Source organism: Pteropus medius, unplaced genomic scaffold, assembly GCF_902729225.1.
Source record: "Pteropus medius unplaced genomic scaffold, Ma_sr-lr_union100, whole genome shotgun sequence".
Classification (NCBI taxonomy): Eukaryota; Metazoa; Chordata; class Mammalia; order Chiroptera; family Pteropodidae; genus Pteropus; species Pteropus medius.
Window position 1 is genome coordinate 36,530,355 of NW_024344378.1, and position 24,461 is coordinate 36,554,815.

General features: G+C 40.0%; 1 protein-coding gene and 1 pseudogene across 2 annotated transcripts in view; both read right to left on the reverse strand.

Moving 5' to 3' along the window:
* SLC16A9 (solute carrier family 16 member 9) overlaps positions 1-21,236 on the reverse strand; it is a 43,860-nt gene extending 22,624 nt beyond the window's left edge. For both annotated transcript variants that reach the window (XM_039871863.1, XM_039871862.1), the window contains exon 1: positions 21,111-21,236. The gene's annotated coding sequence lies outside the window, so the exon portion shown is untranslated. The remainder of the gene's footprint in view (positions 1-21,110) is intronic.
* LOC120609751 (uncharacterized) lies at positions 15,765-15,910 on the reverse strand (annotated as a pseudogene).
* Positions 21,237-24,461: the final 3,225 nt, after the last annotated feature.

Consider the following 24,461-nt stretch of genomic DNA (forward strand, 5'->3'; position numbering starts at 1 on the left):
TAGGTAAGCAAGTATATATTCTTCCATCAGAAGTTTACTCCCTCCAGTACTTACTGTTGTAAAAGTAAACAATATAATTCTCATGACAATTCAGTACTTTACAATTCTTGTTTAGAATCCCTTTAAAGAAAATAAAATCTTAATTCCCTAAACTAGATGATATATGATAGCAATAGCCAAATATCTAATGAAACTAAAAGGTGGTATAAAAAAAATGCACGCAAGATTGTCTTTCATTTAAATCTTCTAGTTACAGCACTTTAGGAAAAGTACACATTTATATAAGCAAAACACCAGAATCATTTTTTTTTCCTCTCTTTAATTCCCCACTTCCACCCCTGACCTACAGATGTTGCTGTTTCCCCTTAAGAACTGGATCTCTGAAGGTGGGGTATCTCCTCCCACACGCTTGCGATGTGCACCCGGGGCCTGGCACACTCGGGGTATGGTCCGTGGCTCCACCTGCAGAATCATTATTAAAGCCAGTATTTTCTGGAGTGAGGAGAGTGAAAGGGTGAGAAGGAGTATCTTCCTTTCCAGTTTTCAGACCTAAGTAGACAGAAGTGCCTTCATATACCAAATACCTTTTCCTTGCTTTGCCTTGGGTGACATTTCACTGGTAAATATTTGGGAGAGCAAACCTTTGAAATACAAAGCTCCCATGTGTATCAACCCTGACTAGAAAGACAAGTTTTTATAAAGAGTTTCCTAACAGCTGCTGACCTTTAATTGTTTCATAGTTTAAGATACATGTAGTCTCAATAGAACATGGTGGAAAATACCATTTAGTGATTTCTTGTTTTCTGTCAGGGTAACACCTTTCTTGTATAGTTTCCTCTATTCTTTAGATGTCTCTCTGCTGCTATTTCTCTTATATTCTGTATTCTGTAAGGTGATTTCACAAACAGACTAGTTTTCATTTCCTCCCTTTTTGTAATGGTATCCAATTTCCTTTGGGGGATTTTGGGTCTTCTCTATAGGTAGACAGTTGGTGGGACTATAAATCAAGGTTCCTTGATCTTGACATGTAGAATGGTACCGACCCAAGCAAGGCAGGTAGGATCTCTCTCCTAGGACCCTGAATCTTAATTAATATATATATGGAGCTTATTGATTCTCAACAATAGTGCATTGAAGAGACCCTGTCAGTTCCCCCTACCTTGACTCCCTAGAGACACCCAAACCTAGTTTCTCCAGCCTTCCATTTTATCAGCTAACTCAGTAAATTATTTTGTTAAGGTAACTGATATTCTTTTCTTTTATGTGCAACAGAGTAAACAAATTGCTAGTACGCAGTAATTTCACGTTGATTATTTTATCTATCCATACTCCACTTCGGGCCAAAGGTTAAGCTTAGGAGCACAGTCTGTGACCACAAAATACAGAAAATACAGGTATGCCATATCTCCCCACCGCCCCCCGAAGATTTCATCTTATTAGCCCTCCTTCTTCATATCTTATGATCCAATATGATAAAATCTCTTCTCTGGCATTCTTTTAAATAAAAACTAAATGAAAGTTTCCACTAACTCCACTTATTCTAATAGCCACAGAAACGCAGCACTATAAAGGTAAAGTTTACTCAAAAAGCTTTTTGATCACTTACAATTTAAATTATGTTGCACTAGATACCAAGGGAAATCAGGAGAAACATCAGGCATGGGTGGTCCTTGCCCTCTGGGAGCTTATAACCCAGTTAGGAAGATATGTGCATACATATGATTGAGAGCCAAAGAGGTGGATGGGTATTAAATGTTTAGAAGTCAGAGGGAAATGAAAGTAATCAAGGTAGGAGCAGGAGTGGAAGTCCTGATGAAATAGGTTAGTTTTAAAGAACAATGGAGAGACTCAAGAAAAGGGTGGCTCTGCCAAGAGGAACAATATGAACATGGGTGTGGAATCAGGATAGGCCTGACAAGTTTGGTGGAAAGTGAAGCAGGCTCATTGAGGAAAACAAAATTAGAAAAATGGCACTCTCGACTGAAATTTAAGAGGAAGAAAGTGTCTCCAGAAGTTTGTGTTTATAACTCCCAAATAGAATTCACACACTATATAATAAATTCCACCATTAATAACCCATTTATATTATCTAAGTGGTGGGTTTTTATTTTTTATTTTTTGGCTAATAAATAACAAGATCTGTAAGTACCAGAAGATGTTGTTTTATTTGGACTAGTGTTCCACGAGTACCTGAGAATTTTGGGGCTCTTATTCATACAACTGTATGAAAATATGCTTCTAGGAAACATATACACTGTAGTATATTCTAGTACACTCTTTTTGAGAATTTGGACTCTTTTAACCAGAGTATTAACAAACCAGGACTCTGCATGGCAAGATATTTTATATAAAACTCAAAAACAGAAGCCATTTTGAGAGACCATTGTAATTCAGGGGCAATTTTGTCACACTACAGGGTCTGAAAGGATATCACAATATTAACTTTACCTTACAATTTAAGTATATTTCCTATCCTTAACTTAAAAATTAAATATATTCCACATATTATAAACTTCCCTTACAGAAGAGAGAGCATGAACTAAAACTAACCATAATAAGACAGTATTCAACAAAATTTGATTATCATTAATATAAAAGATAGCATATTTCCTAAAGCTAGAGTTTGTTTTGTTAAATGGAAAGGAGAAATAGGCATTTTCTAAGACATTTCCTCCAAAAAATGAAAAAGACTTTTGTTAAAAGCTTTTACTCATGGTATAAAGCTTTTAAGCTCCAATGCCTTAGATTGCATTTAGTTTGTTCAAATTATGCCAATCCTTTGTTATTTCTTCAACTCTACACTGGCTGAGAATTTCTATTTTCCAGGATATGGGATGTTAGAATTGCATACTTGGCATTTATGAACAATTAATATTGACAGAGAAGCTTTCTGCCCCTGAATTGTACACATATGTACTATACTATCTTTTCAATAATTCAAATAATTTATAATTTGCTCTTATTTTCAGGTGACAGTTCTCTCTTGCCTGTGTTCCTCCAATGATAATCATTCTTGAATAACCCTTTTTTGAATGTTATCTATAAATATCTCACGGGAAATTTCTAGATACATTTTTAACTTGAATTATAGAAGGTAAAAACAGCAAATTTTTATTTGCATCTCAGTCACTACCAAATTACCTGGTGCTGAAGCACTTTATTTTAGTGAAGAGCCTAGAATCATGTGACACTCTCTCAGGAAAAAATGGTTGATTGCAGGTGGAATTTGTCTTATTCTGGTAATCCTTAAGGGTGTCAAAAGTCTAAAGCATACTGGGCTTCCTAATCTTTCTTCGCTTACATTTTTGCCCCTCTTATTATATGGAAGGCTCTAGACCTCGGGCCAGGATGTGGAGGATCGAAAGCCTCATATGGTGATTGTGGGAGGAAAAGCACTTTGGAAAAAAGCTTGAGGGATGGGAATGGAGAAAAACTGTTAAAAGGTACAAGTTTCTTTTAGGGCTAATGAACATGTTTTTAAGTTATTTTTAAATATTTTACAGATGTGGTACAGTTTATACAATTCTTGAATAAAATTCGCTGAACTATATACATTAAACGGATGAATTTTATAATATCTGAATTATATCTCAATAAAGTTGTTAAAACACATTTAAAAGCCACTGAAAATTATGTTTCAGTTCTGACTGCAATATAGGTAATGAGTTTTATAAACTAAAGCCACACCCATTCTACCAGAAGCAGTTCCCATACTGTGACTTTCCCTACTGTGACTTTTGGCCTCTCCAAACATCCACCATTTGTTTTCCACCACTACAGTTTAGGTAAAGGGATTCTGGGAATTGAGAAAAAACTTTGGGAATTCTCATAAAAATGTACATAAACAAATCATTCTTTGGGTATTCTAATAAAAATGATGTTAAGCAATTCTTTGGGATTTCTAATGAAATATAGGTAAAAAAATATACTTAATATATACTGAAGCTCAGAATTCAAATATAAATTAAATTTCATGTAATGAGAGACGAGCATAAGGGATATAGTTAAGATGTTAAAGTACAGGTATGACTACACATCATAAAAGAGGAATCTAAGCAATGAAAACAACAATTTCAGGGTTTCTGATGTAAACTTTAGTGACCTTTGGCTGCTTTATGTAGATAGAAGATATAGAGCAAGTTAAAAAAAAAGATATAGAGCAAGTTAACGATATTTCAATTGCTTGATAGCTTCCCTTTTTTCCTCTTAGTTTCACCATAAAGATGGAGTGAAGGGGAAGAAGAAAAATTTTTCTAGTATCTCCTTCTAGAATAGTAGGAACTGGGTAATGGTTAAGATAATGAGCTTTGTTATTAGATGTGCATCCGGGTTCCAATCCAGTCTATACTACTCGCCATGCATTTCTAAGTCAATTACTCAATGTCTCTAAGTCTCACTTTTCTCATCTATAAAATGGGATAAAAGTGAATTTAAAGTGCAAAGTTCTGTGTGCCTACCACACAGTAAAAAAATTTAATAAATGTTAGCAATTACTTTAATAACCATAAGGGATTTCTGGTAACTTGAGAGCCACTTTCTAAGGAGTAATTACTAGTTATACCAGAGTTCTACAGCAACTAAAAACTGCATCATTTATAAATCTAGGGCTTCTAAGACTTTTTAATCTTTAGTTATTTTTTAATGCTTAGAACATTTAAACCAAGATCTGGATTTTGGCAGACTGCAATTTGGAATAATTCAAAAGAAATGTTTATTTCTAGAATTTGGTTTCCTTTCGAGTTTCCTGTTCAAGGCTTAAGCTTTTGTAGTGTGTTAGGAATTTCAGAATTTGCATTTTAAAAAGTTGCCCTGTGATTCTGACCCAGGTCATCCATAGATGCACTCTGAAAAATGTTGCCCAGTCACAGTGGATCTTGACCCTGACTGCACTGCAATTCGGTGGGGAGCTTTTGAACATCACTGCTACCGGACTGCTCTGGGATGGAGGCTGACCTCTTACATCATTCTAATGTTCACCCAGGGCTGAGAATCACTGCCCTATTGAAGAATAATTTCTGACCAACTGTCAAATATTCTATCTCAGTGGAGGAAAGACACAGGTGAGGGAGGAAAGAGAGGATAAAAGGCAGTTAGGGATAATCGGGGTCGGGGGGACTGGAGCAAGTGGAAACTCTTGTGCTCTGAGCCTATCCACCCCAATGCAGCAGCTAGCGCTTGCCATCTATACTGTCAAGGACAAAATTTATTTACCCTCAAAAATCTCTACTGATATCACATCTAGGTTTCGAACAGAAACAAAAGCAAAAATTCCATAGGAGTGATGACCATGGCAAGTTATGTTCTATAAAATATTTGGGAAAATGAGAAGGTGATCACTATCTGGCACAAAATTTAAAATATGATTACATCCATTTATCTTCAGATTTGTAAATGTTTTTTAATAAAAATAAAAGAAAATGGTATGAGAAATTATCGAACAATTAAAAAAAATCAACCCCTAACATGCTAATGCACCTAAGTGATTTGGAAGGTTATGAAAAGTAAGTATCTTTCTCCAAAGAATCAAACTTTTACAAAACAAGAGAGCAGAATAATTAGACTTTCTCAGGAGATCATGACTTTTATTTTTCTAAGTGCCTTGGAGCACAGAGGGAGAACAAAGGAATGGACAGTTGCCTACTCTCTCTTCATTTGTGACATTTGGCTCTGTTTCCACTGATGGTGGCAATGTTATTAACTACACATTTACTTCGATGTGGCAAATACCCAAAATCTCTTGGCTGGTCTAGCTAGAGAATGAGCACTGTTTCACCCTTGCGGCCCCAGAGATAACAAGCACACACTGCCAGCCAGAAAACAGAAAAATCTTTTCCTGTCTCTTTTGCATTGTCCTAGATGGCCAAGCCTGGGCACATTGCCTTTAGAGAATCACTCAGCCACCCACAATGCCATCCTTCTGCTGTATGGCAGCCCTGGAAAAGACGTGGAGAAGAGCAGCTCCAAGAATCTCCAGGCAGCCAGTGCCAAAACAGTCTCCCCACCTCTCCGGTTCCAAGCCACATGCTCCAGCCAGCCTCTGCGATCCAAACAGAACAGGCTTGGGGTCAGCAAGTAAAACTCTGAGAAGATTCTAATGATGATGATAATGTTGATGATGATAGTGGTAAGTATAATAAAATTGTTAACATGATGATGAAGTCACCTACTAATCTGTTCAAATTGGCAAAACAACCTCTCAGTTTGGGGAAGGTAGTAGGGAGAAGCCAGGGTCTTTTGGTAATGGTATTATGTGGTCCCGAAGAATGGCTAGAAGAATTTCCTATTTTCTGTTATGTTAATAGCTACAGTTCCATGCAAGTACACAGAGAGATATTTATTTATATAAATATGTGAAAATATATATTCTAGAAAATTTAGCATAAGGTATAGGAGCATGGGGTTGGGCCCTAGAGAACCTGAGTGCACATTCAGCTCTAATACTAGCCAAGAATGGGACCTTCAGAATGTCACTTAAACATCTCTGTGCCTCACTTGCTTCATCTATGAAGTCAGGGGAATAATAGTACTTACCTCATCAGACTGTTGTGATGAGTAAATGAGTTAGTTTACATACTTAGCACAGTGCTCAGCACAAGGTAATCTCAATATAAATTATCATTATTTTTTATCCATTTAAACACAATCGGATGTTATAAAAATATTTTTTTATCTTGACATAGAAAATATGATCACTATAAATACAAATGGCCATACTATCCATGACTCCCCCACTTCCCTGCCACAATAGTGTGTGTGTGTCATGCACGCACAATCATTATTACCAAATTCTTCCCTCAAAAAAAAAAAAAAAAAGATATGGAAATGGCATTTTTTCAGCATCTTGGATGATTTCCTGACAGTAAGAAAAAGTCAGCAAATGGGAAGAGGGAAGTCTCAATGAAGAAAGGTGACAATGTCAAAGACTATCTGCTCTTAGGTCACGAAGAACCAAGAGAAGACAAAACAAAGAGGCATTGAAGTCCCAACAAGGTTTGCTTTCGTTTCTTTCCTTTCATTTTCTTTCTTCCTTTCATTTCCTTCCTTCCTTTTCTTCTCAACTCAGGAAGCTACATAACTTACTAGCATCCCTTTCCCAGAAGCTGCTGGGCAGTTATGAGAATATCTGCTGGTCGAATAGAGGTGAGAATTAATCATCAAAGCTGACAAGTACTACAAGTGACTTTTTAAATCAGCTACTTTGTCTTACACACTTCATGAAGTCATTTGTCTGCACTCTTCATACCCCAGTTTTCTACTATTCCCCCAGTTCAAGGAGACTCCTTCCTTATTCCAAAGATTCCCAAGATTTTCTTTGCTAAACCAGTTCTCAAGAAAAAGTGGTAACTCTATGTACATCAAAAAAGCAAATGAAAAACCCCATTTTAAGATTGTATCCACATGAGCATATTTCTAATCATCAAAGCATCCACTAAGACCTGCATGGGATTTCAAACCTGGTTCCACAGTAGGATCACTGTAGGAGGTTAAAAATGACCAATGCCTGGGTGCACCCTAGACCAAGGAAAATGGAATCTCTGGGGTTGAGGCCAGGTTGTTAAAGGGTTCCAGGGGATTTCAATATGCGGTTATTGAGCAAAAGGAGTGGAATACAACACTACAGCCCATCTTAAATAATTGCATGTCTTGAGCATAAAATGAAAGATGTGACTGCTCTTAGTTATTTGAATTGATTTTTTTTTTTTTTTTTTTTTTTTTTTTTTTTTTTTTACCCATTTCAATCATGGCAATGGAAAAATATTTCAAATGTCCTTAAATCGCAATCATGGTACCATCCTTTCTTGGGAATTCCCAATACAGTAGAATAAAGAACATTTTCAATGCTTAAATGTACTATGATTTAGCCACACCTTGGAATAACTTTTAATTACCACTTTCTATGTATCAGACACAATATGAAGGACTTTCAAATGGTGGCTTTTTAAAATATATAAAACTCTATCAGATAAGCAGTAATACTCTTCATGCTACTCCAGTGTCCACAGGCTGTTTGCTAGATTATATCTGGGGCTCTTTGCACTTAACCCCAGGAGTTATCACCTAATACAAAGTCATAAATGGTCCCTATGTGTGCATTCTTTTACTTTGGAAAGTTGACTGTAAATTTTTTCTTTTAACCAAAACTCTTTGATTTTAAAACTTTTTTTTTTAATGGATATTCTTTAACATGAATGTATTTGCTGACATCTTTCAGGGGCTTATACTGAACAAACCGATATCTAAATAATGATACTTTGACCATTCAGGACCTTTGAATATTATGGTCTTCAAATCTCCTCTGGACTTTATATTCTTTTCTTTTTTTTTAAGACAAATGTATTCACTGTCATGATTAGACTATTACATTAAGCAATCAAAAACATGGGTACGAAAAACAATCTACATTAAAGCCCTTTGTTGGAATGCTTTACACTTTCCACGGAACAGAAACTAAAATAACCTGTTAAACAATTAGTCACAAATGCAGTCCTCAAGTCTTTTGTCTATGTACATATGAGTATTGTCTAAAACATGTCTTCTTTGTAGCAGCTGGGCCCTGCCATCACTGTGCTTGGCTGAGTTCACAAATCTGTTGTAACCTGTAGCTTCCCCATCACTTCTCTGGCTCTCCTCATCTGCTAAGCTTTGTTTCCTGGCAGTAATTAAAGTCTCCTGACACTGCCATAGCTACTGCTGCTGCTGGAACTGCCACAGTCACCTTGGTTTCGTGGTTTGGCAAAGTGTTGGTCTCCACCATCATAGGGGCTCCGGCCTCCACTTTCCTTCTTTCATGGGTCCAAAATTTGAAGATTATTATAATCGCCAAAATTACTGTAGCTTCTGCCAGCTCTAAAATGGCTTCCATCGTTACCAAATCCATCATAGCCATCCCCATTGCCACCATATCCCCCACGGCTGTCACAAAAGCCATCTTGACCACTGTAATTTCCTCTGCGACCAAAGCTGTCATTCCCACCGAAACACCTCCATGACCACCACCAAAGTTTCCAGAACCACTTCAACCTCTTTGGCTGGATGAAGCACTAGCCATCTCTTGCATAGATAGAACTTCCCTCACTTTATAGGTGTGACCATTCACAGTATGGTATTTCTGAAAGACAATTTTGTCTACAGAGTCATGGTCATTAAAGATTACAAAAGCAAAGCCTCTCTTCTTGCCACTGCCTCGCTCAGTCATCATTTCAATCACTTCGATTTTCTCATACTATTCAAAATAAAATAATCTCTTAGGTGATATTCTTCAGTGTCTTCTTTAATACTACCAACAACCATCTTTCTAACAGTTAAGTGGGCACCACCAGGTCTTTGAGAATATTCTCGAGACAGCCCTCTTTGGCTCTACGACTCTTCCATCCACCTGTGTGGCTTTCTTTTCATAGTTGCATACACTTCCTCCGCAGTGGCACACGTGACGAACCCAAAGCCTCCGGAGTGCTCAGTGTTGGGATCTCATCACCACATAGTCTGTGAGCATTCCCCATTGCTCAAAATGGCTCCTCAGACTCTTATCAGTTGTTCCAAAGCTCAAACCTCCAATGAAGAGCTTCCACAGTCATTTGGGTTCTGTGGGGGGCGCTGACTTAGACACAACAACCATGGGAGGGGAGATTTTAACGAAGCTTCTCAGCCGACGGAAAGGGTTGGCCTTTATTCTTAAAAGTCTTCACCTAAGACAGTTTTATTCATTCCACAAAAGTCCTTTAATGTTCTCATAGAGCAAAATACACTAAACATTACTAGTTAAATCAAAATATATTTAGAGCCAATATTAACCACTGTTTTCTCTGTTTCCACTATATGCTGCTTATACTTCTCTCTACTTATTTCATCTGGTATGCATTCTAATTAGCCATTTCCTTGTCTTTCTTTCTGTTTTTTCACTACACTAAAAATTCTCTGGGGACAGGGCACATATTATATTCTTTTTGTTCTTTTCACATCTATGCATATAGTAGACACTAAATAAATGTTTGTAGAATTTAATAGAAAAGAGCTATAGTTTGGGAAGCAAAGTGGTGGTCTAGAGAGGTACTGTTCAAACTGTGCAATGAGTCATAGGTGCAAAATAAATCACAGATTGTGAGAAGCATTTTTAAAAACTGGAATTTGAATAGAACAGAGGAGAACAGAAAATATAAGAGCACCTCCTGGATGGTTATAAGGGTTCAGCACTATTTTGGTGAAACTTTGCTTCAGTGTTTATATGTGTGTCTGCATATGTGAGCGGCGCTGGGCTATAAAATACATCTTACTGTGGGTCACAGTAAGAACATAAACCCTGGAGTAGTTTCTCCTGGGGTCATACTGAGGCTCTGCCATTAGCCATGCGACTTTAGGCAAGTTAACGACTTTCTCAGTTTCTTGATCTATAAAATGGGAATAGTAAGAACTCCTTCCTCTTAAGACTTTTATAAAAATATAAGAAATCTCTACGAAGCATTAGGCATGGTGCTTGGCATAGAGCAAATGTTTACAGATACTGTTATTATTGTTGCATCTTTTAAAGGTCTTCTTAGAAAAACTTGAGACAGTACTCTCCTTGCCTCTAAGTTCTCAGCTCCTAATCACTCTTCAACTCAGTGTTTTCTGGCTTCCATGTAATCGAACAAGAAAATTTTCCTACTATGATGCCTCCCACCTCCTTATCATTGAGTCTGTGTACACCCTCTCAGTCTACCTCTTTCTTCTGTGCACAGCACTGCTCCCTTGGCTTTCCTGAGCCCACTCCCACATGACCCCCTATCAGCTCTCTAGCCTCACCAAAAGATCACAGCTATGCAAAGGACAGACTCCAAAGTCTCCATCCTCAGGCCTGACCTCTCTTCAGAACTTCAGATTTCCATTTCTAACCAATTTCTCAGCATTTCCCCTCAAAATGTCCTGGATATGTTCAGGCCTCTCACACTCAACATATCCAGAATTCCTCCTCCTCCTGGAAAACTGTCACCATAATTCCATTTGACCAAGCAGAAAGCCCCCTCTTCATCTCCTCCCCACATCACCTCCCTACTGTCCTATGTCATCCAGAAACAGGGTCTTGCAGACAAAGAGCTCTGTGATCGGCTTCTTCCTCTCTATCTCCTCTGTAAATCCTTGTACTGTCACAGCCACCTACTGATGGACCCCTCTGCTTACACTCTCTCTGTTATAGTTTCTTTTGTCAGGCTGCAGCCAGAAACATTTTTCTAAACTATGCTTCTGATCATCTCAAATTCTGCTTCCAGCCTTTCAAATCTTTCAATGGTTCCTCACCACCCACAATTTATTCATTAGCAGAACACAAGTTTTTGTTTAATTTATTATAAGTGCACAAGAAAATCAAAGATGATTGTTCCTGTCCTCATGGAGCTTACAACCCTCCATCAATGAATCATGTTATTCAAAAATTATTAATAAAATTTTTTAAATATAAAAAATTACTTCAACAAATCCATGTTTTGTTCATATATTAGGTTTTTAGATCTTTAAAGACCCAGCTAAGTTCCCTGATTCTTTTGGTTTTAGAAGATTTGCAATGACTCGACCCCAACTACACCTCTATAGGATGGCCCACGAACCTGTGGTCCCCAAGCCACTGTCACAATCTAGCGCTTAAGCCATGTTCTTTGCCTCTTCTATGCCTTTGACCCTTCAGCCCCCACTGGCTTGCTAGAGGGGGCTATAATGCCTTTCTTCAGTTTGCCTACTGACAAACTCCTGCTTCTCCTTCAAGACAGTCTAAATGTCTTCTCCTACTTGAAGCCATCTTGACTCCTCTAAGGTCATTCCTCCTCTAAGGTCTCATACCAATTTAGGCAATCTTGCTATTATGACATTTCTTACAATTGGGGGAAAGAAACTACAACATTAATCAACCTAAACGAGAAGCATATTTTAATTGGCATTTGAAGGCCTCCAAACATATAAGGTGATTCAAAAATGGCTTCCTTCTAAAACATAAATTCTAAATTAACCAAAGCAAATTCCAAGTTGTCTCAGAGGCTTACCAAACTTGAGGAAACTTTTAAATGTTCTTCTGACATCTCACTGTCTGTACCTTCTGCTCCTTTGCTGTCAGCCTGTCCTCCCCCTCTTTACCCTTCACTCATTGAACTCCCATTTTATAATAATGAGCCTGAGGCTCCATCAGATACCCCTGCTCTTACTGTCCCATTTATTTTTTTAATTAATTAATTAATTAAATTGAAGAAATGATTTAAATTTTCCCCATCTGCCTTCCCCCTTCCCCCTCCCCCCCGCTTACTGTCTCATTTAAAGTTAAACCATCAGATGGACCTGAAAGGATCGACAACCCCTTATTTCTTATACCCCATGGACTAAAGCTGAGCTCTATACCATTACTAAAGATGTTTTTAATCTCGGAGAGGACCCTACTGAGAATTTCTGCTTACTATCCAAACATGAGTCATAGTTCTCTGACCTCTATCACTCTATCCATATGCCTGTAGGAGAAGGACATGCCAGAAAACGGTTAAACAAGGTGGGATGGCAAAACCCTACGGGAGGTTTTTCCTGTCGAGGACGAGAAGCCATGAGCAAAGCTGCAAAGCTAGCTAAACTGGCCTTCGTGAAAAGATACTCAGGGCTTTTCAAGTTATCGATTGAAAGAAAAGTCAAAAAAAGTGTTTAGAAATCCAATGAAACTGTTTTTGATGACTATGATAGATTTGAAAATGTTTTTAACCATTTGACGAAGTTAATGATGACACCTCAATGCTTTTTAATTCAGCTTTTGTTGAGGGTCTACAAGATGAATTTGAACAAGTAAATGAAAAAAAATTACAACTTAATTGGGCCCTATGCAAACCCATGATTTAGTAAACTATGCTGAGAAGCTCTCCCGAGCTACCCAAAAAGATATCAAAAAGGAAGCCACACAAGCCCTACGTGCCCAAATACAGGCAATGAGCCTACAATTACAACTGACAGCAAAATACTCCCCAAGGCAAACCACCATTCCAAGGGGTCTGTAATTAGACCGGATATTGGATAAAAGATTGCTTAAAGCTGAAAAGACAATTACAAGGCCAACCAATACAACAAATTCAAGCCTATAAAATTTGTGAATCCTCCTTAAAGTTTCCAACCTAAGTTATCTCAGCAATAAGGTTCAAAGGCTCAAAGGATCAAAAGGGGATTTATACCATGCTCCCAACTAATTCTTTAGGAGAAATTGATCTAATTTGAGAATGAGGTAACCAAGATATCAGAGCCATCTTATCAGTTCTTAACCTCACCAGCCTCTCCATTCCCCTTCCTCAGAGTACTGAAACCATAAAATGGTGGGAGTATCCAGTCAACCCATGACAGCCTCCAAATCCCTGCCGATTTCCTTTCAACTTGGATCTGTTCAGGGACCCACCAATTTCTTTTGGTTTCCTCTGCTGCTGTTCATCTCTTGAGATGAGACTTTTATTTTGAAACTCACAAAGCCCATATATTCTTCCTTCAAAAGGGGAAAATATTCTTACATCTTGAGCTTCTAATTAATAACACTCAAAAGTCCTCAGCCGTGGACTTGTTCATAGCTATTTCAGTTTTTTCAGTCACTTTAACTGAACCAAACCCTTTTCGAGATTCCATTACAAAATAACTTTGGTCAAAGAAGTGCCACCAACATTGATTGCATTCATTCCACACCAGTGATGGAAAATTTAAATTGACAAAAATAAACTTCTGTCTGACATAGGTCAATACCCTTTAAATGCAGAGGCCATTCAAGGAATCAAACCTATCAATGTGGAATATTACAAACGAGGCTTCATCATTCCTTGCATAAGCCCTCATAATACTCCTATCTTCCCTGTAAATAGAGACTTATTCAAGATCTAAGAGCCATAAATAACATAATCATAACTTACCACCCAGCTGAGCCTAACGTTATACCTTACACTCAATCACAGCACCAGAAAGTAAATTCTTTTCAGTTACAGTTCTTTGTAGTGCTTTCTTTAGCATCCCTGTTGATCCTGAAAACCAATTTTTATTTTCTCTCACATAGAAAGAACAACAATATACTTGGACAGTAATGCCTGAGGCCTACACTGGAAGTCTGACTTACTTTTCCAAATTTTAAAGGCAGATATTGCCAATATAGAGTTTCCTTCCAGGTCTACCCTTTTACAATCCATGGACAACTTCCCCCTCTGCTCACCTTCTGAGGAAGCATCCACTGAAGATAGCCTCCACCTCCTCTGAGAGATGTTCTCTGGTGACAGAGAGAATTCTTGACTTCTTCCAGACCAAAGATAAAAAACACTTCTTATGTTTTAGAACTCTTAGAGGTTATCCAGTTATCTAAATCTTTAGTAATCATAAAGATCCCTAGACATTCAATGGCAAACACAGAAGAAAGTAGAGGTAATCATTTGGCTGACACTTCTGCTAAGTTAGCAGCATGAAAACAATCTCAGTCCCTAATGGAAACACCTAAGCTACCAACTGAAGTCATTGGGGATTTTAAAAAACAACATATGGAAGGATGTCATTTGGCTGTTTAACAAAAAAAAAAATTTTTTTTTAAATGGTCAGAATAAGGCTGTAAATCTGACCCTAAAAGAAACTTACAGGTAGGTCTGAACTACCAACCACTCCTCTCTGATTACATATGTCATATATTACAATATGTACATGGCTTAACTCACTAAAACACTGACACATATGGTTTTATGGGGAAAACAATACTACTGGAAGCCGTCTCCGAAGATAGCTTCCCAGGAATACTAAAAATACCAAATCTTCCCAAAGTACAATGCTGGAAAACCCATTCATACTTCTCTGGGGCATTTTCCCTCTCACTTCTAGGGCCATTTAAGGTCTCACAAAATGGACTTTGTTTAGTTGCCTCCTTCTCAAGGATACAAATCTGTGTTAGTAAAGAGTTGTATGCATTTTTCATTAGGTGGAAGCATTCCCATGACAGAGAACCACAGTGTCAGCAATGAGTGAGATACTCTTAGTGAAAAACCTCTCCACTTGGGGAATCACCTCAGAGATCCATAGTGACTGGGGAACTCATTTCACAGGACAGATTATACAATCTGTAAGACCTGGCAGATTTTACAAATTATGCTTATTATCGCCAGACCTCTGGTCTTATAGAATGGATTAACAGGGTAATCAAAACTCTATTGGTAAGACTTGCAGTCTTTCAGTCTGCCTTGGCCTATAAGGCTCTTCTCTTGGTATTGCTCAACCTAAGACCTACTCCCTCCAGCAAACATAGACTATCTCCTTTTGAAATTATTTCTGGCAGACCCATGAGATTAGTTCAAGAAATATATGAACCTGCACTGCTGAAAGGAGACCTCCTGATTTACTGTAAAATACTTAAGACTAACTCACAGTCCGTAAAGCAGTCTTTCCATAGCATGCTCTCGGGAGACCATCATGATCTCCAACCTGCAGATTGTGTCTACTGAAAATGCCATCTCCATAAAGATGCCCTTCAGCCCCAAGGGAAAAATCTTACTACTAACCCATATCAGGTGTTACTACTACTGAAGATCTTCAGCTGAAAATCTCTAAACAACCTAAGACTGCCAGTAGAAGTCTTATTCTGGGATTGAAGCAGATGGCACCTGATGGAGACGGCTTTCCCAAGACCCCTAACCAGGTCAGTCATACATGATTCCACCCAGCAACACTTACACCTGGTCTCCCCTTCAATTGTCTTTGCTTCATTTACTGATTACATTGCTATCATAACCTAATTTTCGCATCAACGAAAATCTTATTTTTCCCCCAGGGGAGAGCGTGAACACAGTCCCCACTACCACAAATTATGCAGTCGAGTTTCCCGCATTTGGGGAAATTGCAGGAGTCAGCACATCCGGTGTGCAATGGATAACCCTCGCCCTTGATCATAGTATCTCCCCTGCCAGGTAAGTATTCAACTAAAATCTTAAGAAAACATTCTTTCTTTTCCTAGCTCGTTAGTCTAATTTCAAGATGCATATTCTCAGATTCTTATGTCTGCTTACTACAATGACTGCCCCATATTTCCTTCAACACCCTTTTGCTCCTATGATCCAACAATTATCCAACAGTGCAACTACACTCTTTTGTACGATTCAGAGGACCGTAGTCAAGCCTAGAAATAAACCTTGTCCAAATGGAAACCAGGATCGATTCCCCAGCTGGTTATTATCTCACATTCTGGGTGAGAAGGAAGAGCAGGAAGGAAACCACTTGGAGTCCTGGACTTAAACCATACTAACTGTCCCTAAAAGGCAAACACAATTAATTAAGTGCTGGGGCCTCTGAATTATATCAGCAGCATGGCCATCAATAAAGGACATCCTCTGACCTTAAAGGCCTTAACAATCTATTATATATAGTCCAGCACATGCCAAAGAGCTCCTCCAAAGTTATCACAATTTAGATATGGTGAGCACTGGAATATGTTTTAGCAAAGGAAAGGAATCAGTTAGAGATATAATGGATTGAGCAGAGAATCACGGAAGTCTGAAGCCAAAAGGAAATTTGGAAATAGAGCAAATTGGCTGTGCTCAAGCCAAATCTAATCTCTAGATCTCTAGAGGTGTTTTGTTTGGCTTGCCTACTTTTTATTTTATTTTATTTTTAGCAATTTTGAATTAATTTCCAATGTTTTAAAACTGAAAGATTTCACACAAAAATCCGAATTTCCAGATTCTCTTGGTAAATCAGAAGGTCTGGCAACACTGGGCCCTCGTTCTTACATAACAGTTACCTTGAACTGAGTAACTTTGGCCTTCATCGAATGGGCATGTTCTCTCCAGTTCCTTTTACTTCCTAATGTCTCCCTGACACAAGACCAAGATTGATTTACACTTAGAGTTTCTCCCGTGCTCTCCTGACACTCCCCCGCAATTTGCTTTGTTCATGTGATGCCAGTATCAAGATCCCTTACTGACCAATCCAGTGAACAATCACCTGTTTCCAAGCTCTTCTCTCAGGTTCAGAAGAGAAAATGGCAAAATTTGTAATCAGAGTCTGAGAACAGATAAAAAGTTCTAGAGATTTAATGAAGTGAAATTAAGCAAAATGAGGGCCAGACACTTAGCTATGAATTGATATAACCATCTTCCTATATTCTAAACTCTTATCCATGTTCCCTATACTGCTAGTCTCTTGATTCATCTTATCTCTGCTCCACACAACCCATATCCCACAAAACTTGGCCCAAACAGCAGTTTTCTGATGATGTTACCTACACTAGTTTGTTCTTTTAATGTTTTGCATAATATGTACATGATTATGTAGAGCCCAATCAATACACACTTTAGTATGTAGTGTACACACTAGTGTACTTGCTATATTACTTTCAGAATAAATATCGAGACTCATGGCAACATATATGAGATGCAGAAATACAAAAAGATCTGGTACCTTTGGGGTTTATTGAGAATAATGAGAATAATATTTAAAAATGCCACCCTTCCAGAGAATCTGGCAGGTCTGGTCTTTGTATTTAATGCTATCACATTTGTTAATATTTTTCTTATCTCATAACCCAGAAGTCCCCAACATTTTTGGCACCAGGGACCAGTTTTGTGGAAGACAATTTTTCCATGGACCAGGGGTGGGGGGAGGGGGTTGGCGGGAAGGTTGGGGTTTTGGAATGATTCAACCTTGCCACTCCCCCTCACCTCCTGCTGTGCAGCCTGGTTCCTAACAGGCCACAGACCTGTACTGGTCCTTGGCCCGGGGGTTGGAGATCCCTTCCATAACCATCTTTTCTTAAAGAGTTTAAGAGTTTCTTTTGAGTGGGTCATAAAAGCACAAGATCATAAAATAGTTTGAAGAAGTGTCAAAACATTGTATAAAGTAAAATTAATCAGAATGATGTATAAGGTACAGCATGATGAGTGTAGTTAACATACTGCATTATATACACAAAAATTGCCGAGAGTAGATCTTAAAAGTTCTCATTAAAAAAATTCCAACTGTGTGTGGTGATGTATGTTAACTAAACTCATTATGGTAATCATTTTGCAATATATAAATACATTGAATCATGCTGTACACCTAAAAGTAACAAATGTTATATGTCATATCTCAATTAAAGGAGGATGCAAAGAAAAAAAAAAAACAGAAACAGGCCCAGTTTCTAACTACCATTCATAACAGTTATCATGTATTATGCCTTTGTTAATTTATAGCACAATTGTTCAAAGGATAAGCTCTCAAGATTGACTTCTAGGGTTCAAATCCTGCTCTCATCATTTATTTAGCTGAGTGACCTTATTAAAATTCTCAGTCTAAGATAAAAGTAATGCCTCTATAAAATAAAGTGTGTGGCTCACTTGACATATAATGTTTAATAAACATTAATAATAATAATAATAATTATTGGCAGTTGAAACAGAGAATAGAAGGTGGCTTTACTCTGCATATTGGTCCAGGAAAGTAGAGGTGTTTTCCTATCCCAAGTTTTAATCAGACTAATAGTTGTTACACTGTAAGACTGCAGATTTAGAAGGGAGAAACTGAATTTAAATAAAAATTAGATTTAAAAAATGGGTCATTTCTTCTGGAAAACTAACATTACCATACTTTCATTTCTAGAGGTCTAGAGATCAGATTTGGCCTGAGCACTCCCCCCAAAAATGAAGTTTATTTGGAACATGATACTCTTCCATAATAACATTTATAGGAACCAAACACAATTGAGATTTTATTCATTTACTTATTTTAGGGGGATGCTTACAAAATCGAACTTCAAGATATAAACTACAGTTATAGATGCTAACATGATTGGTATAAATATAATAATAATCTTCAATCACATTTTCTTAGTCTGGCTTGCAACGTTCTCCATCATCTAGCGCCTTCCTACTTTCCAGTGTATCTATCTTAAATTCCAGGCTCCAGCCACTCCAACCTGCTCTGCTGTCTTTGAACACACCACACTCCCATACCTCTGTGCTATTCCCTTGTTCCAGCAGGCCTCCTGTCCATTGAGGAAATCCTTTTCCTTCATGTACCAACTCCGACGCTACACCCACCACAAAACTTTTCTGCTCTTAACCTTGAATGAACCTCTTCTTTTCTCTGCTTTTCTCAAAAACACACTGCTGATGTCGCTGCCATGTAACTCCATTTACACTATCCTGTATTGTAGATATCTGTAAACAGGCCTATCTTTCCCCATAGGCTAAACTCTTTGAAAGCAGGGACCATGTGTTCTTTCCGTGAATTTAAGTTTTAGTTAGAGTTCAGTCTCATAATCTATAAGGAATACTTTTAGGTCTATAAAGAATCTCCCAAAGAAAAGGCCAACTAGCTCAAAATATATGCATTCTTGTAATTTTTAATTAAAATTAAAGTCGTTAGGTGATACTTTCTTGGAAAGCTATAGTTATACAAGACATTTCTTTTGCACACTCCCACTGGCTTTTTATACTCAACGCAATCTATAAATTAAGTTCAAGAGATAGCTCACTTGAAGAAAACTGTAAAAATTGGAGAGTTCAAAGATTAGGGGTGAGGAAATAAAGCTTGAAAATCTGACCATGTCTAATTATCATCCTCTAGCTCTAGTTTCATGCATATCACCCCAAAGCACCATGATGTGCCCTGATACAGACTCAGACACCAACCAATGCATATCATCAGCACCATCTTTTCAGAGTCACAGTCAGAAGTCAGAAAAGATTTCCTAGTGTCATGCTCTATCTCCCCATATCTTTTGTCCTTCCCTATATTTAGCTTATAGATATGAAGGGCCCTTGTTACCACATTTGCCTACACAGAAAAGAGAAGAAACAGAGAAGGATGTTCTTAGGCAGCTAGTGGTGCTAAAAGTATGCGTTTTTTCAAAATTACAGGTTAAACTATTATATTATGTAATTGCCACTTCTCAGGGCCTTAAAAAACATTTACTGCAATGATATGGGTGCTATCCCTGTTATCTGCATTCACCTGTTATTTATAGGAGGGTGTAATTGTATAATTAATAATCGGTGTTTTCACTTCAGAATCAAGCTTTCTCAGTCCTCTGCCTAAACCAGCCAGAACAATTTCTCACAGCTAAAGCCAATTCAAATCAAGACAATGTTCAAACCTACCCAACTAACATAATTTGATGGAACAATTGACTACTCTAGAGGCAGGGGAATCCACTCACGATCAGAATTACTAGCCAGGTAATTAAAAAACAAATACACTTCAACTAACTGTGACATTGGGAAATTGTTCTTTTTTTAATGTTCTATTAAATAACTTACTATATAAGAAATATATTTAGTGTAAATCTCGCCTAAACCTTCTGGATGGACTGACCTGTGCTGGATTAGACCTGGCATCCCAAGAAGCATTGATTTGTTTTTGACGACCAACTTTTTAAATGGTTACCAGCTCTTCCCAAAGTCTCTGGGCTCTGAAGTCAGAGTAGGATATCTAGGCAGAGCCGCAGATGAAGCATTCTGGAGCATTCAGCACCAAGTCCTCACAAGTTCCTCTGTGTCCCAGAGGCCCAGGTGCCGGCATCTTCCGCGGCGGTCACGGAGGCTGGGCTCCTGCGTTCGCCGGTGGCTGACCTGGTGGTGCTGAATTTGGCGCAGCAGCGCAATATCCTCCCGCCCCGAGCTCTGCTTTCCTCACAGCCCAGGAGCACCCGTGGCGCCCCAACTCCGACCCTCTCAGGGGCACCAAGCCAGGGTCCTGGAGGCCTCGCTGCCCTCTGGGAAATGGGGGCCCACGTGGGTCGCATCCTCTCTACTCCCCGCTCTGCCACCAGCAGCCCCTGAAGCTGTCTCAAACCCCATCTGAGGACGCTGTCCCCACTCCAGAACCACCCCCCACCGCCACCCCCCAAACTCAGTGCAAATGCCGCAGATTCCTGGGAAAACCTGCCCACCGCGAAGAAGCACTCCATCAAAAAAGGGTTGTCAAGGGGTGGGCGCGAACGTAGCAAGTACACTCAACCCCTCAGCCCACACTCCACACAAGAAACCGGTTCCAAGTTGCCTGGCCGCTGGTGACAGTGTCGTCGCCGCCTCCTCCTCCAATCCAGAATCGGAGGAGTTACCTCTCGCCTCTGCGAGGCTAGAAAGCACGATGGCTGCTGACCCTTGGGACCCTCCCCGTGAGCTCCAGTCCTTTACCTGTGTACCGGCCTTGGTGGGGGACTCTGGGGCGCAGCACAGGGAGCGGTGCCCCGGGAGAACCCGGCGGGTGGTGCGGTCGGGACCTCGGCTGCTGCTCTCCCCTGCAGCTCCAGGCCTGCCGGGCGACTTTTTATCCAGGGGCCCGGGCCCGGCCCCGGCCCCGGCCCCTGCTGGAGTATTGGACAATCCGTCCCGCTACGCGCTGCCCGGGGAGCCGCCGCCCTCTGCCCCCTCCGAACTCCGCAGAAACGGCGGCCACATGGAGGGAGGGCGCCGGACCCCTCCTCTGGTCTCCACCTTCTATTTCTCCTCCTCCTCCGGGTGTTAAACCCTGTGTTCCCCCCGCCCCCTCTCTTCTTTTCGGGGCACCCCGGCCGGCCTGAACCGGTTATGATTGCGCGGGTGGCTGGGGGAAGGAGGAGGAGGCGAAGGAGATGGAAGCGGAAAAGCGGGCTGTAGGGGCGCTGCTTCAGCTCTCGTGGCTCCGGCTCCGAGCTGTGCAGGACCAAGTAGGCCAGGTGGAGGAAGGGCACCGCTGGAGCCCAGCTCTGATCCGGCCCAGAGCCACCAAGGCAGCATGAAACCTTGGCACTACCCACCAGGCGCTCTCTGCGCGCGCACACGCGCGCGTCCCTCAGCGTCTTTGCGCCCTGCCCCACACCTGGTGCCTGCGCCCGCCTGCCAAGGACCGTGCGCATTTGGGGGGAGCCGGGTTCTAGAGATGAGTGCTAGTTGCCTCTGGTCGCCTAGGCTCCTGGGACCGTCAGGCGCCCTTCTGGCTGGAGCTGTATACCCAGCTGTCAGTGATCCCAGAGAAACGGGCACCAGAACTCTGTGGAATCGAGTGCTCCTGGACAGTGAGAAGTGAGGATGCCAAGTGCTGTCCTTTGTGACAGCTCCACGGAAAGGAGGGCGCCCGCATTGCACACAGCGTGTTGAGGGAGAGGGGCTGCATTCAAGGACGTTCCTTCTGTTCTGCAGGTGGACAGCACTGGCAATACACTCCTATCCTTGGCTGAAAGGCGCTGCGCTGGACGTGTGCTGTATCCCCACAGAGAACCTCTGCAGCAGGTGGAATAGCCCAGAGGTACCAGGGACTCACCGGGTGTGAGAACTCTCTAAAGTAATATACACTTTTTGGTTTCTTGTGTATGTTTGTATTTTTGAGAAGGGGCACCATACCTTTTCCTAGCTTTACAGACCGGGCTAGGGTCATCTATCGCCAGGATGAGGATTCCCTTGTACACTGAACACTCTGGTTCTGACTTAGACAAAGACCCTACACTTTGCAAAGTGTTGGTTTCTGAAGTCCAGGTTAGGCTGCCTAAATTTCCTGAGCCTCGGTTTTCTCATCTTGCCTACATCAAGAATCCAGTCTATGTGAGATGAGAATTATGAGAATTTAAAAGAACAACATCAAAACAAACAAACAAATAAAGAAAAAACTGTGGACCCTGGCCATACATGTCAAGTTTTCTTACAGATATGAAAATAGCAGTTCATCCCTTTGCCCCACACTATTCCTTTTTACCCAATTTATTGACTTTCAGGCAATGGGGAAGAGAATGGCTGGTATTATTTTGTTTTGTCCTAAGAAGGAGAAAGATTAAAGGGGGAGAAGGGGAAAGTAACCATAAAAATAAGAGGGAAGTGGCCCCAGCAATAGTTTCTGGAAGGAAAAATGAAGAGGTGATGCTGTCAACATCATCAATTTTTTTTTTCCTCAAGAGAAGGGATACAATAGAGGCTTCACAACATGTTTTATTTTTGAACATGATGGTTATGCAAGTGGTTTGTGGTTATTTGAGTGTGTTCACTTTGTAATAGTGCATTGACTTGTACACTGATAATTTGTGTACTTTATATGGTTCAATAAAAGATATTTTTAGAAAGTTTTTTCTTTGATTCAAATACCCACTAACCACCAGAGCAAATGTCCTCTTGATAGTTGGTCAAACCAGTCAACGTATATGAAGTTATATTTGGGGAAAAAGAAACCTTTCTTGAAAAATATTTGTGTTCACTAATTGATTTCCAAAGTTGCCATGTTCCTGTTCTTATGCCACCAAATTTTCCAAGATTTCTTTTAAAGAGAGTATATAATCAGCACTCCATGTCTGCTTGGGCAAGTCCATGCCTATCAGCTAAGAACTGAAAATGAGCTTATCCTTACACACAGCATGGACCAACTTCAGTGTAAGACGATTCCAGAGGTCGAAACTCAAATGACTGAGAGTCCAGACTTAATGTAATGAATGAAGTAGGCAGAAGGCAACCAGAGAACTTAGGAAGCATGAAAGCTGGCTCTAGGGCCAGTGGCCATTTGGATAAGGGAACTGCTGCCAGGCTAGAATGTGAATGTACATTGTTCAGTCAAACCTCAGCAGAGCATTTAGACATGCAAGAGAATTCAGAAATCTAATCCAAACTTGATGTTTTACCTATGAGTGGAATTTGACCCAGAGAAGCTAAGGATATGTTCCTGATCACTCCCCACCCTAGGGCAGAATGGGGTGGGGAGCAGGTTGGCAGAGACAAGACTAAAACCAACCTCCCTACCATTCGGAGTTTTTATTACTGATGACATGAAAATGTAAGATCTGCTTGCAAGGTAAGGGTCAGATACCTTCAATATTGCTGGCTTTACAACTCTGTGCAGCCTCTGCCCTTTGGGTCTCAGTTGGGCCCAGAAGTCGATGTACTTTCAACAGGATGCAGTGAGAGAAAAAGACAGATGATTTAATAAACTAGATTTAAATGAGACCCCCCCCCCATCCCGCCCCCTGTCTCCCCAGGAAGACAGAAACCTTAGGAAAGGCCTTTAAAGAAAAATTGATACAGAGGTGATGCCCTAAATGAAGGAGTTTGTTCTTCACCTGTATTATGGAGCATTTGTTAAGAAGTTTATGATTTGTTATTTCTAAGATTTCTCCTTCTTAGACTATTAGCTGCTTCAATTTTTTCGAGAAAAAGATGGAGAAATTAACATAAAATTGTTCTGTGGTCCTCACCCCAGCAGAAACAGAGGGCAGAGGAAGGCATGCTTTAGTCAGGGGAGGGTAGGACATTTATATAGCACCTGAGTTGCTGGTCCAGAGTCTGCCTGGCTGACCAGACTTTTCTTCCTTACTTATTATACCAGAGCAGGTTTATTTTCTTTTGTACACATTGTTCTTCCCCTGTTTATGCACAACAACATAGCCACACAGGCACTATATTTTGAAATAAAAGTAACTAAAGAAAATAGATATTGGAGAATAAGCATGACCTCTACTCTATGTACAGGGTCTATATAGCCCAAAATTTGTGAACAGTCCAAATACTTTGCCCCTGGTTTCATCAAGTAAA